A 15,567-nucleotide genomic window follows, 5' to 3' on the forward strand; every position below is an offset into this window, starting at 1 on the left:
CCCATGTCTAACTCGCGACCTTTCCACCGAAAGTCATGTTGACTTTTTCACCTGTCTACATTCTATATGTCAGCATTTTTACCTTGTCGGGATTTTAAATGTCGGTATTTTGACCATGTCGGGATTTTGACCATGTCAGGATTATAAATATCGGTATTTTGACCTTGTCCGGATTTTGACCGTCGGTCAATAGCTGTCGGTATTTTGACCTTCGGGATTTCATAACAAATCTGTACTCTTACGGGCATTATAATGGTGTTAGAAGTCACAAAGAGACCCAGACAGGATGTTGGTCAAGTGCTTTTATACCAGACAAGGAAATCTACGGTGACATGTAATATTCATTCTAATTTACATAATACGCCATGTCTAATGTAGTCCATCTCTACATTAATACATAGGTTAAAATGTATCCACTTTATTTATTTATTTAGGGAAAGGGTCAGGTTGCACAGTGCCTCATTTGCTCCAAAAAATATCTCAGATCAGATGTCTATGTACAGTAGCCTCGGAGAGAGATAAAGTGGGTGGAAATAAGGTACAACTCAATCTGCTCCTAACTGTCACATTACAGGCTGTGTTTGGAAAGTTACAGTTAGGATCTGGATGATTGGTAGTTTATCACTCACTGCTTTATTTCTGTTTAAAGGTGGCCATACACCTACAGATTTATCTTCAGATCTGGCTGGTTGGAACATGGTTATGGATGAGAGCAAATGACAGTTGACCATTTGCTTGGAAATCCTGGAAAACTGACAAACTGTCATTCAGCTTTTACTTTACTTGTTCCAACCAGCCAGATCTGAAGATAAATCTGTAGGTGTATAGGTGCCCATACACGTGCCGATTCGGCCGTGCGTTTTGAGCTTAAATAGCATCGCATCGCATTGCATGCCTTGTGCATTGCATGCCGATGCGATAAAAAGCAAGTACAAAAAGTATGTGCAGCACATACTTTTTGTACTGTGCGATGAGATGCTGCAGGAGCGCGCATCTCAAAGCACACATTGCGGCTCCGGAATCGGCACGTCTATGGGCACCTTATGGCCACCTTAAGGCTTAGTACATAGAACCCTTAGTCTTAACTGGAGGCCAAATGCCAGCCTATATATTAATAGTGTGAGGGTGATTTTTTTAATGAGTTACTTATTTCTATGATGCTGTTGCCTGAGCAGGACATCATATACCAAAATAAAGCTCTCGGTCCATAACTGTGTAGATTTGCTGTTGTAATTGGTTGCTTCATTCCAGAGTTATATGACAAAACATCTGCCACCCAAGCACAATTCATCACCACTGAGCGCTTTGAAAATGTGACAGTTGTTAACTCTGCCTATGCAATTAAGGGTGACCTTGGACATGTGACTTGCCGGGTGGACAGTTGTGTACAGTCACCCATTCAGCAGGGGTACTAAGGGGTATCGACTTGGTTAGGAAAAGAGGTAAAATGTTCCGCAAAGCAAATCTTTGCCTGGTTGAAACTTGGCAAATCAGCTAGTAGAATACAATCCAATACACATTGTTTTACAGAGAGGGGTCTATATATGAACTACTGTAGTAAAAAGCCATGGAAAACAATTGTAAGATGGCGCCCCTTTAATTGGTCTTGTGATTAGACCCGTCCAGCCTTAAATTCTCTTACAAGCATAAAAATGAAGTCTGTGAAGTTCAAATGCTTATTAAAATTCTCTTTTTTCAAGTAAAAGTCACATTTAAGGCTGAACTGGTCTAATCACAAGACCAATTAAAGCCATCTTACAATTGTTTTCCATGTTTTCTCCATCCCCCATCCAACAGGGGGATCTTGTAAGTAAGGCAGCCCTCCACAGCAAATATTCATACTATTGGGAGCGCAAAACAAGGGTCTATTCTACACAGTAAAAAGCCATATTTAACTGGAAAAAGGGATGTTCACTGCTCTGTAGTAATAATGAAGCAAGTTCCTGACCCTCTTTCAGTGCCTGGATCACATATCCATACTTTTATATGGGAGTGGATTATAGTAATTAAGTTGACAGTGTCTAGTTAAACCCCAAAATGTTGACGTGTACAAAGTTGACATGGGAGAGATCAACACAAGCAAAAAAGTTTGGGAGGCAAATGGTGAACACATGAAAAAGTCTAAATATATTTTACATTTTTTTGTGCCAATTAATGTACTACTGTACGTACCGTTGCATGGCTTACTTCGCTCACAATACTTCAGGCAACTTTATCCTTCCCAATCGTAGTCCATGTGGATGGTATATGAAAAAGTAAAAAAAAATAAGTGAAAAACTCATGTTAGCACCATCATATCTCTCACTTGCTGCCTGATCAACACAGTCACAGCCCCTCTTCTCTCCCTGCCAGCGCTCCATGTCTGCAGTCTGCGCATTCCCCTCACTTGCAATGGAGCTCCCTGCCACCGTCTTCCGCCTCCCCCGCCGCCATCAACGGTCTCCACCGCCGGCCCGAACCCCCCCTAACCCTGTCCGCCTCCCTGAAGCGTAGACGGGCAGGATCACGCCGCCCAGCTGCCGGGAGACTAGGACGCGCATGTGCAGCTAAAAGAGCTAAAAGAGGGAGAAGAGAGAGAGAGAGAGAGAGAGAGAGAGAGAGAGAGAGTGAGTGCACAAGTCACTGGAAAGGGAATTAACACTCTCCCTCTTTAGAAAGATAACTAAGTGTACATCCTGCAAACGTAGGGACTTGCCTTACCTCAAGAAATGAGTGAATCGGGTCCAGACAACACACAATAAGTACTGGATCGTGCATCTTCTCCCTCAATTCCAGAATGGGGACCAAATGCTAGCACATGACCCAACTGAAATCCTAGATGGGGTCAACCTGTCAGTCTACAAGTAACCACTCAAAATATCCACCTCTCCTCGCAATAGCACATAGAAGCCAATCTGGACTGGTGGTGATTCTGACCCCAATAGTGTAGAATCAGCGTAACCTGCATATTGGCGGGGAGCATCTCAAGACTTAAAATAAAACAGCAACTGCTACTATTCTTTCTACTACAAGAAAGCCAACAATTAAGTAAACCATAAAAGGTAGATTGACTGGTTCAGAAGTAGAAAATACAAAATCATGCCAACAACATACATAATTCACCTTGATAAGCCCATTCTCAGAAACCGGTCTTAATGAAGCCCCAGCTTAACAATTTAACCCCTGCAATTAAAATATGCTACTTAACATATGCTTCCTGGTTTGGGGTAAATGCAAATACGCTGCCCTTGGGGGTGTCAGTTGGCATATGTGTCAGCAGGCTGCGATTGACAGGGATCAGGAGGATCTCACTACTGTAAAATCTGCATTAAAGAGCCCATAGGTTCTTGTTGGCTAACGCCATCTTCAGATGCCATTAAGTATTGTTGGCAAACTTCGAAAAGCTTTGCATTCCGGAGCTTGTTAAATCAGAAAGATTAGCAGCCCGCATATGAATGAAAATTATATCAGCTGTATTGTGAAGGTTTTATTTTGGAAATCAAACCTAATCATGGATCTCTTTTAGCTTCTAAAACAAGCTTGAGAACCTTTCTTCTGTGCTTATGACCTGACTCCAAGCTCCTGAAGAAGACTTGGACACACGTTGAAACATGTTGAGCAATTGGGCATCTATTACAACTCCTCCAGAACCAGACCGTGGGCCATTTACACTTCCGGACCAATTATTTCACATCTACTAAAGATGACTGCCACAAACTCAGCTACACATGCAACCACTCAGCTAATTACCAGCATTTTCTCCAGTGATTGCTTCATTTGCCTACAGCCCCTGAGTCAATAGGCTCCTCTACTGGGTATTATTCCGGGACTTTTTCTCACAGCCTTCTTACTTGAGATCGGTCTAATCGGACACCATTCCAATTCATACGTATCAAATTCCTCACAGTCTGGTAAATATGCACATCCGGATGGAGGTATATTTAATTGCCTGAAAATTTTGCCATTATTAAGTATATTGGAGGACTGATCTGATTGATCTTTTTAGGAGAATTCTCAACTTTTATTGATCCCAATCATTTATTATTTTTATTTTTTATGTATTAATTTATTTATTGTATATGTGTTATTTTGTTCATGTGTGTAATAAATGTAACTTGTTTTAATTGATTAGTATTGTAGATATTATTTAACAGAACTACCCCAGAGCTGTATTGTCTGGCACAAACTTGGTGCATAAGCTAACTGCTGAATTTTACACTGCCGCGTCTGAACCAGGAAAGTGGGAGAGGGCAGTGGTAATTATATGTTAGTTGGGCACCCACTATAGTTAGTACGCTCATACCCCCACTATCTATGTCGGCATGAATTTGATTTTATATAGTGTGGCGAGCGCAGCGAGCCACCGAGCCCGAAGCATGGCGAGCATAGCAAGCCCCGCGAGGGGACGCGAAAAACTAAGCAAATAGCTTAATGGGTGCCCAACTAACATATAAGTACTGGGCAGTGGTATCAAAATCCCTCTTCACAATCCTGATTGCTTTCACATAAGAATAAGCCGGGATTTAGGAACCAGTGCCATCTCTTATAAATGTTGATTTTCAATTACATATGATTACAAGTGATGATGACTGGGCCCCCAAAGATTTCAACTGATGGATCAGATTTGGTGTGGAACAGTCATGGCTACAAATCCTGCAATGGCGGCACTCAAAGTGTTAAACAATTATTTCTTCTTCAGCCGGTATTAAAAAAATATCGGTGTATTGATATATTTAAAATAGGTCTGTTGGCCCAATATAACATATATTGCAGTTTTGTGGATGGGACCTTGGAAGTGTCTCTTTCTAGCTATTGAGAATGGATAAAAATAGCACTTAATAGGATATATTTGCAGAATGTTTTTTATTTTTAAATAAGAATTTTATGTTGTTTGAAGCTTGGACACTGCCAGGTACATTTATAGGCGCTATAACTTAAATCATCCCGTCTCAGTGCTGCAAACTGTCTACGTTACATCTCTCCAGAGGAAGCCAGGGAGCAGTTTAAACACAGACAAGCAGTACTCTGGTATTGTCAACAACTACATACAGACAATAAGTCACCATAACAAGATTTAAATGATATTATGAAGAAAATTTACAGGGTGAGAGATTGACAACCAATGATTTTTTGAAATGACAACCTGTCATCTATGTCTGAGCCTTATTTCCCTGTTGAAAAAAAATTCAATATTGACTGCAATACACAGCTGGGAGAGTAAGGCAGAGGGTTATAGATTCACTCCCAAAATAACTGCTGCAAATATGAACTTGTGACAATATCAATCCAATCTCTTGTATATCTTGTATGTAGAATCCGTGTATAATAAATTAAATCTAGAGTCACAGGAAAATATTTAGCAACTTACAGTATTTCCTATTTAAAAAAAAAATGTTCAAAAGGAATATAAACAGAATTTTGGTCTCACCGATACAGCAGTTTGTTGAATTGGTACAAAAATTAGAACATTTGCTGCAATAATATGTACAGTAAAGGCTGGCCTTGGATGCAAACAGAAGACTCAAATTTCAAACCAGAAAATGAAATGTGTCCATTTAAATATACCAAACACATCAAATTATATTGAATTGATTGAATTTCGATGTGCTGTAAATGTAAATAAAAAAAAAAATTTTTTGACAATCTTTAGCTATGACACTAGCCATTAGCCTCAAGTTTTCCAAAAACATTTCTTAGCTGTTATAGAGCACAATGTAGCATTCAGGTAAGCTCAAAAAAGTTATTTCATTGGGTTTTCTCTGAGTAATTAAGAAAAAGGTGGATAATTAAGAAAGTTAAACAAAGACAGTTTATTAGATCTTTGATAGGAGCGATGTATAGAACCATGCTGGATAGTGGAAGTAATTTTTTTTTGAAGGGCCTCTTTATTTTCTGTACATCCCCATGACTCCCAACATTGCAGAGTTTTAAATTGGGATGTTGGGGTGTGACCATTCTGCGCAAAAGTAGGTGCAACATGCATGATTGGTGTGGAGACCCCCCCCCCGCAATCATTTCTAATAAACAAAAGGCTCTTTGTAGTGGAATTCCTCCGGACCCAACATTCTCCAATTCAGACTTACATCCGGATCATGGGAGGTTAATTTCAGATTGCACTGATATGCAGTATTTAAGATCTTCTATGAATATGATCAAGAATCCATATTGCTAAATCATATTGTAATAAGGGGCAGTTAGACATTATAAGAATAACCCCCCATGAATGCAGGAAATAATCAAGTAAAATGATTAAGGATTCATAATAGAAAATACATGCAGCAAATATAGCTACTAAAATAATAATAATAACAATAATTGATGTTTGTATATTATGGGGGATATCCTATTATTTCCGATTAAACATGGGGAGCATAAAAGGTGCTATTCTATTGAAGCACCTGATAAAAGACAAATCCCTGATCAGCCGGCAGTATCGATAGGCCCGGGTAAGCCTATAACCCGCAATCAGCTATTGCGGGTAATAGGATATCCCCTATGTCTTTTTTTCTCGATATTTTATATTAGAACTTCTTTGAGTGCAACATTACGCATTTTATAGCGGTACAAGAAAAGTCTGGTAAGATAAAATTGCCTACCTCTCAACAATTAGATCAGAGTACAATTCCTTAAGGCATAAAATGACATCTGTCATTTTACTTTTCCCCCCTCCAGTACAGAATAAAAAAAAGAACAAATGACAACCCAGTGGAACCGTCTGTATGTTTGACTGCAGTTAGGTGTATTTTGTCAGATTTAAATTTTTTAAGACATTCAGAAGAACTAAGCATTTCTCTCAATAAACAGTGTCATTCTGTTTGGTTACATGATACAGATTTACGTCTGTTAAATAAGTTGCAAGTAAGGCGCGATATTTGTTACCACTGCATTTTAATAATGACTTCGAAGCTACAATCAGTTGTAGACAATGGATTTTTTTGCAATGTCAAACAAATCCAGGCAAACGATTGACACTTCCAACATATTCCCCCCAGCCCGCCGGTGGTCAATTTATGGCGCTGGTTGCATATCCGTCTGCTGATGAGTTACAAGAATTTGATAAATTACAGAAAGATGAGGCTCTCAAGCTGGTGCGTTGACAGCGCCAGCCTTTTACGCAAGTTGTACGACACCTTATTAATTTAACTCATTCCTACCTCCCATATGCCAAGAGTTTGTGCCGTTAGATCTAAAACTCTTATAGTGTGATATCATCATTTCAGGTAATAAGATTCTTTCTATTAGTTTGTTACAAAACATTGACATGTTTACTTAATGACAGCTTAGCTGGGCCTAAGTTTTATATTTCCTTAAAGAAATGTGTAACTGACTGTTACAATGGAGGCGGCCATTTTGTGGAGTCATTCAATAAATATTAGAATGCTGACGTTAATTCCATGGCAACCAGTGACTTCATGAACACATTTTATGGACAAATATTTAAGAGGCACTAGATGTTAATGAACTAAAAGACTGCATTTTCATGGATAGTGGTTTAGCTGACAAAATGGCTGTCTCCATTATGTAAAGTTTACGGGTTTATTATTAATGAAAACATTTGTTTCGTTTTACAAGAAAATTCTTATATACAATATATCATTCCTTTTACATGAAAAACTATTAGAGGGAATGAATTTAGACTTCTAACGAGAGCATTGAAGGCAATCAGTTCTGACTTTTTTTTAAAGTTGGATCTGTTTTGTCAGAAACGACTGTGGATTGACAATTCGCGGCTGTTTTTGCCGATCCACAGACTTTCTGACAACCGGAATACTGAACTCTAACTTTTGACTTACTGTCATATCAAGTGAAAACGGCCCAGGATTCCGACTGGGCAATACTTCCCCTGTCGGGAAATATTGCCACATATTAAATAGGCCTGAAATCAATGAAAAAATATTCTGGGTAAATATTTAGCCTCAATAAAACATTAAAAGGAGTTAGGACATGTTCTCAATACTCATGCTAATTACGTTTCTCCTCCATCCTGACATTGACAGATGAAAAAGACAGAAGCTCATATACAGATCACAGATCTCTATAGAAGCAATATGATTCTATTATAGAAGCAATATGATTTTTGAACATCATATACATTTTACAACACATTGGACCAATTCATAAACAAGACTGACCCACAATCCTTAAAAATAAGAAATACCCCTTGTAGAGTCATTCTGCTCACTCCATATGATAAGCATGTCTGTCCGTGTCTGAACAGAGAATCCCGACGGCCCAAAACTCCTCTGCAACTTTACTACTGGTGTAAGAACACTAAACATTGCCATTCTAGAATTTCCCTTACTCTTTATTAAACACATGCCCAAAGAGATAGAAAAGAGGTAAAGGTAACACAATATACAGTATATAACATGCATCACTGTCCTTGCAGCAAAAATCATGTGTCCTGTAAAATTGTTACTGAAATTGCGCTATTAGCCAATAGCAACACACTGCAAGTGTAAAACTAGATGTTTTCAAACATTGAATAGATATAAAGTACCAAGCAATCAGCTTCTAACTGTCATATTCAACCAAAGTCTGTAAAGTGACAGAAGCTGATTGACTGGTACAAGACTAATGATGACCACAAAAAACTTTATTAATGATTGTCAATAAAATTATAATGGCAGTGAATTAGACAGATGAAAATGGCAATAATTATTCTTTAACCATTTACAGAATGCTTTAAATACATGTGATGTAAGTCTGATGTCATCTAAAAGGGCAGTGCCCATGATAATGACAACTTTTTTAGGCTGATGCAACAGCTATTTTTATTTATTAACATTGCATTTAGGTGCACCATTCACCTGAGTTACCATCAGCAATCAATAAGTAACTGTATGCGGCTAGTTATACAGTAAGTAAAAGTGTTTGATTGGTTGACATAGTTTAGTGGGGCAGATGTAATAAGCCTGGTGAAGAGATAAAGTGGAGATAAAGTGGAAGGTGATAACGCACCAGCCAATCAGCTATGTTTAAAAAATAACAGTTACGAATTGAGTGGCTGGTGCGTTATCACCTTCCACTTTATCTTCAATTTATCTCTTCACCTGGATTAATATATCTGCCCCATTAAACCTAATTTTTTTTATTTATTTATTTACAGTTTCTTATATAGCACAGCTGATTCCGTTGCGCTTTACAATTGTAAATCAATTTTATGAAATGATCCCCAGTATGTTAATGACCAAGTCCCTTTTATGTGCTAAAATGGTCAATCAAAATCGTCAGGGAACAATCAGTGCTGCTGACAGAATTATAACTCAAAATACATAACGTGACTTAAGGTTTTTGAATAATTATAATTAACAAATTATTTATTATCAGAGTGAAAAGAAATCAGTGTTTAAGAAAGCAAAAATTTATTCAGCCTGAGTTGGCATCCAGTGTTACTTCTTTTTTTGGTACTTGTTTCCTAGCACGGCCACACCGATTTACATCGGGGTGGTCGTGTCGGAAAAATCGCGTCGATCGTATCGCATGCGATTTGGTCGCATGCGATGCGATCGACGCGACCGACCCGATTTTTTTATTGAATGAAATGTAAATCGGGTCCCTGGGACCCGATTTTACATTGGATTCAATGTAAAATATTCCCAACCCCCCCAAATTTAACGGCGTAAACCCCACCCCACGATAGACGCCAACCCGAAGCGTGGCGAGCGCAGCGAGCCCGCGAGGGGCGGCGGTGCGCGTCCTCCGACCTTTTCATTCCCTTACTATCCACGTCGGCGTGGAGTTGAGAATAGAATAGTGTGGCGATCGCAGCGAGCCACCGAGCCCGAAGCGTGGCGAGCGCAGCGAGCCCCGCGAGGGGACGCGTATACCTGTGAAGTTATACGCGTCCCCTCGCGGGGCTCGCTGCGCTCGCCACGCTTCGGGCTCGGTGGCTCGCTGCGCTCGCCACACTATTCTATTCTCAACTACACGCCGACGTGGATAGTAGGGGAATGAAAAGGTCGGAGGACGCGCACCGCCGCCCCTCGCGGGCTCGCTGCGCTCGCCACGCTTCGGGTTGGCGTCTATCGTGGGGTGATGACGGGGACATCTATAATGTGAAATGGGTCATATTGGCCCATTTCACATTTTTCACATTTTCTCACGATTTCAATGTTAAAAAATATTTTAACATTGAAGCCTATGGAAAAATCGGGGGCATCGCGTCGGTCGCGTCGGGACCAATGTTAATGGTCCCGACCGACGCGATGCCCCCGATATTTTTTATTGAATGAAATGTAAATCGGGTCCCTGGGACCCGATTTTACATTGGATTCAATGTAAAATATTCCCAACCCCCCCAAATTTAACGGCGTAAACCCCACCCCACGATAGACGCCAACCCGAAGCGAGCCACCGAGCCCGAAGCGTGGCGAGCGCAGCGAGCCCCGCGAGGGGACGCGTATACCTGTGAAGTTATACGCGTCCCCTCGCGGGGCTCGCTGCGCTCGCCACGCTTCGGGCTCGGTGGCTCGCTGCGCTCGCCACACTATTCTATTCTCAACTACACGCCGACGTGGATAGTAGGGGAATGAAAAGGTCGGAGGACGCGCACCGCCGCCCCTCGCGGGCTCGCTGCGCTCGCCACGCTTCGGGTTGGCGTCTATCGTGGGGTGATGACGGGGACATCTATAATGTGAAATGGGTCATATTGGCCCATTTCACATTTTTCACATTTTCTCACGATTTCAATGTTAAAAAATATTTTAACATTGAAGCCTATGGAAAAATCGGGGGCATCGCGTCGGTCGCGTCGGGACCAATGTTAATGGTCCCGACCGACGCGATGCCCCCGATATTTTTTATTGAATGAAATGTAAATCGGGTCCCTGGGACCCGATTTTACATTGGATTCAATGTAAAATATTCCCAACCCCCCCAAATTTAACGGCGTAAACCCCACCCCACGATAGACGCCAACCCGAAGCGTGGCGAGCGCAGCGAGCCCGCGAGGGGCGGCGGTGCGCGTCCTCCGACCTTTTCATTCCCTTACTATCCACGTCGGCGTGGAGTTGAGAATAGAATAGTGTGGCGATCGCAGCGAGCCACCGAGCCCGAAGCGTGGCGAGCGCAGCGAGCCCCGCGAGGGGACGCGTATACCTGTGAAGTTATACGCGTCCCCTCGCGGGGCTCGCTGCGCTCGCCACGCTTCGGGCTCGGTGGCTCGCTGCGCTCGCCACACTATTCTATTCTCAACTACACGCCGACGTGGATAGTAGGGGAATGAAAAGGTCGGAGGACGCGCACCGCCGCCCCTCGCGGGCTCGCTGCGCTCGCCACGCTTCGGGTTGGCGTCTATCGTGGGGTGATGACGGGGACATCTATAATGTGAAATGGGTCATATTGGCCCATTTCACATTTTTCACATTTTCTCACGATTTCAATGTTAAAAAATATTTTAACATTGAAGCCTATGGAAAAATCGGGGGCATCGCGTCGGTCGCGTCGGGACCAATGTTAATGGTCCCGACCGACGCGATGCCCCCGATATTTTTTATTGAATGAAATGTAAATCGGGTCCCTGGGACCCGATTTTACATTGGATTCAATGTAAAATATTCCCAACCCCCCCAAATTTAACGGCGTAAACCCCACCCCACGATAGACGCCAACCCGAAGCGAGCCACCGAGCCCGAAGCGTGGCGAGCGCAGCGAGCCCCGCAAAGGGACGCGTATACCTGTGAAGTTATACGCGTCCCCTCGCGTGGCTCGCTGCGCTCGCCACACTATTCTATTCTCAACTCCACGCCGACGTGGATAGTAGGGGAATGAAAAGGTCGGAGGACGCGCACCGCCGCCCCTCGCGGGCTCGCTGCGCTCGCCACGCTTCGGGTTGGCGTCTATCGTGGGATGATGACGGGGACATCTATAATGTGAAATGGGTCATATTGGCCCATTTCACATTTTTCACATTTTCTCACGATTTCAATGTTAAAAAATATTTTAACATTGAAGCCTATGGAAAAATCGGGGGCATCGCGTCGGTCGCGTCGGGACCAATGTTAATGGTCCCGACCGACGCGATGCCCCCGATATTTTACCTTTCCCGACACGATCCTCACGATTTCAATGTTAAAATATTTTTTAACATTGAAGCCTATAGAAAAATCGGGGGCATCGCGTCGGTCGCGTCGGGACCAATGTTAATGGTCCCGACCGACGCGATGCCCCCGATATTGTGCCTTAGCCGGCAAAATGGACCTGATTTCAAAGGAAATCGGGTCCATCGTGTGGATCGTGTACCTTAACTTAAAGGTACACGATCCACAAGATTGTGGCCGTGCTAGGAAACAAGTACCCTTTTTTTAATTAAAATATACAATTCTCATCATCTTGCTTCTGTTTCCTGGTAAGACCCTGCCTGTTAAATGTGCGCAACTGAGACCTAATTGTGGCTGTGAAGAGATACAGAAATCCAAAATACTGTACTCGAAATAAGGTCTACCTGCCTTTTTTGCTATTTTTTTTTTTTTTTTACTTAATTCCCCTCGTTGCATTTATGGAATCATTTACATTTTCTATTGCATTTATAAAATAATTTGAGGCTGCCTCTGATGGTTCTTTCCTGGGCAGATTGTACAACATGCGGAACTGTCGATTCAGTGTGTATCATGCTACACATGTATATGTCTTAGTTTCCTCTGTAGTTTATCTTACACAATGTAACCTTTGTAGTGCACTTAAGATGGCTGCCTTATCTGGTACAACCATTGATGTCATAAAAACTTGGAACTGATGGTTGTGTAAGGGTTTTGCTTCTAGCTTTAGTACAACGCATCTTCCTCACTTTGCATCATCTCTTCTAGACACTGCCTCGAATGGTGGAAAAGAGAGAATGGTACGTGGAGCGCTAAGCATATAATTAATTAATAATGATTAATTAAGTAATTAATTTGATCAATTGGGTATCACGAAGGTAAAAGTAAGTTTATTAATTAATATCAGAATAAAAATAACACAATAAAAAAATGAAAGTTGAGATGGAAGCTAGTCCAAGGCGGGTAAGGTGCAGGTGTTCCCAAAAGTTCAGTCAACAGGAGTGCCCTAACGTGTTTCGTTGTCCCCTGAAAACTTTTTCAAAGGTGTGCCTCGCATGGTACCTTTCATGGGTGGGTAATGTAACCTGTGGAATTTATTACCCAAAAGGAAAAGCACCTATCCACCGATTGGTTTTGCTGTGTAGCATACAGCTTTTTTTAAGGTGAAAAAGCTGTATGCTACACAGCAAAACTGATGGATAGGTGCTTTTCAACAACACCTTGGTCCCATCACCAACTTTCTTTGAGCACACCTCATCCCACAACATCATTGGGACTTACCTGCAAGGAAACCACCCTCTATAATTTGCCAAAAGGGAGATCGGCATATCTAGCTTTCTGCCACCACACAGCCATCTGCCATCTCTCCAAAAGAATGCCACCTTGCCACTCATTAGAGGGACTTGGATCCAGCTGTTTCCAAACAGACTTTGCTCAACAATACTTTTGAGAAATACTCATTGCTACATTGGACCACCCCAGGATCAGAGGACATGGGTGACTATTTTACTCACAAAATGCACCATACAACCTATTGAATAAGCATGCTATTTTATAGTTCTTCATTTTGTTATTTATATATCATTTTTTCAATGTATTAATATATGTGTATTATATGTCATTTACTTTAAAAATATAACCTACTACATCACTCATCATTTATTGTTATCATTTAAACAGCGAGCGCAGCATACCCTCTTTTCCTTTATATATTTACATACTGTATGGGCTTGATACCCATGATTATTTGCTGCTGCTTGGGTTAAAACAGCTCATTCGTACAATCGCCCTACTGATATTATGATATCTAACAGTTTGTTAAATTACCCTTATTGTCGTGAAAAATGAGCGGTGCTCTGCAGATTTATGTTAGAGAGCTCCATCGCTATCGTCTACTCCTTTTCATTCATGTCAGACATCGCTCTTTACCAAGATGGCCGCCAAAACCTGTACTCTGCAACCCTAGGCCTACTCTGTGTGATGGTCCCCTCTGGGGAAGTCTTACTACAGTTAACAAGAATCGTATTACCGCTACCACTATCTCTGGTAAAATAACCGCTTTCTCAGTACTCTGTACTCACTACCACTGACAACCGCTGTTATTCTGACTAAAGGTGCCCATACACAGTACAATTATTGTATGCAATTTGGACTTGATCGCATTGCATTGCATACGCTTTGCAATGCAATGAGATGCAATCTAGTACAAAAAGTATGTGCAGCACATCCTTTTTGAGCTGAGTGATGGGATGTGCGCGGGAGCGCGCATCTCATCGCACCCGGCAATTGTACCGTGTATGGATACCTTAAACCTTCAAACCTGCTTACGGATACACTGTATGGCTTAAACTTTTACACATTTTTTGTATTTTAAAACTTGGCGTGTAGAGACAAGGTTCAACTTTTAGATTGTTTATGTATAAATGTCACAAAAATACTACGGTACTTATGTAATATCTGGGCTCCCGTTTTTCTTATGCGACCGCGTCCCCTTGCGGGGCTCGCTGCGCTCGCCACGCTTCGGGCACGGTGGCTCGCTACGCTCGCCACACTATATAAAATCAACTCCATGCGTAGTTGGATAGTAGGGGTATGAAAAAATGGGGTGCATTTAACATGGGAGCCCAGATAATACATAAGTACCAATACTACTGTATATCATTTTAGAAATAGTGTATAATATGATCCAGAATTAACATATATATATATATATATATATATATATATATATATATATATATATATATATATAGAAATTGTACCTTTCATAACCCTAATATTGCATTGCAGTCTCTTAGTAAGGACCTACATTTATGAGATCATTTATTTATTATGAAGGCAATTACTAGGGCTCTAACAGATGGGATCATTAATGGAAGCTAACGTACAGTAAGTGTCATGCTTATTTCTTTCCTCTACTCATAAATCTACATCGAGTTTGGTCACTTGTCTACTTGTGAGAGGACAGGAATCTCCGAGGGTTACAGATGACAACAAGACTTGGGCATTTTAGGCTGTATAATCTTTGCTGGACTTGCTGTAGTAGGAGCTGGATATATGCCACACAGAGATTCTTGATGAGCAGGCCCTGTATAAAGTCTGAGGCACTCAAGGGTTTAACAGTCAATTAAAACATAATCCACGATAACATGATGATGATCTTTTATTTTTATTTATTTTCTGCATGGTGTCCTAATTACCTGGCATTCATTCAGCTACTGTTTCATGTTGGGTCTCCTCTAAGGCAACAGGATTCAATGAACGATTACTCTAATTATAGTGAAACACTCATCAAAACAGTTTAAAAATATTTTACACGTACTTTGGCAAATGGCACCGTCAATTATAATGTCATGAAGTGAATAGTATTACAAAATATTTAAATGGAAAATGCAAAGCAGTTGGAGGAGACAAGGCCTGGTCTATGATGAAGTTCCACCACTGGAAATAGGCAGAGCTAGATTAGGCCCTGGGAACCCTATTACAGGATTACAGGATTCAAAATTAAAAACTTTTAAAGTAGCTGGGAAATATTAAATAGGCAGTCAGA

This window comes from Crinia signifera, chromosome 6 (genome assembly GCF_055691185.1).
Source record: "Crinia signifera chromosome 6, ASM5569118v1, whole genome shotgun sequence".
Lineage (NCBI taxonomy): Eukaryota > Metazoa > Chordata > Amphibia > Anura > Myobatrachidae > Crinia > Crinia signifera.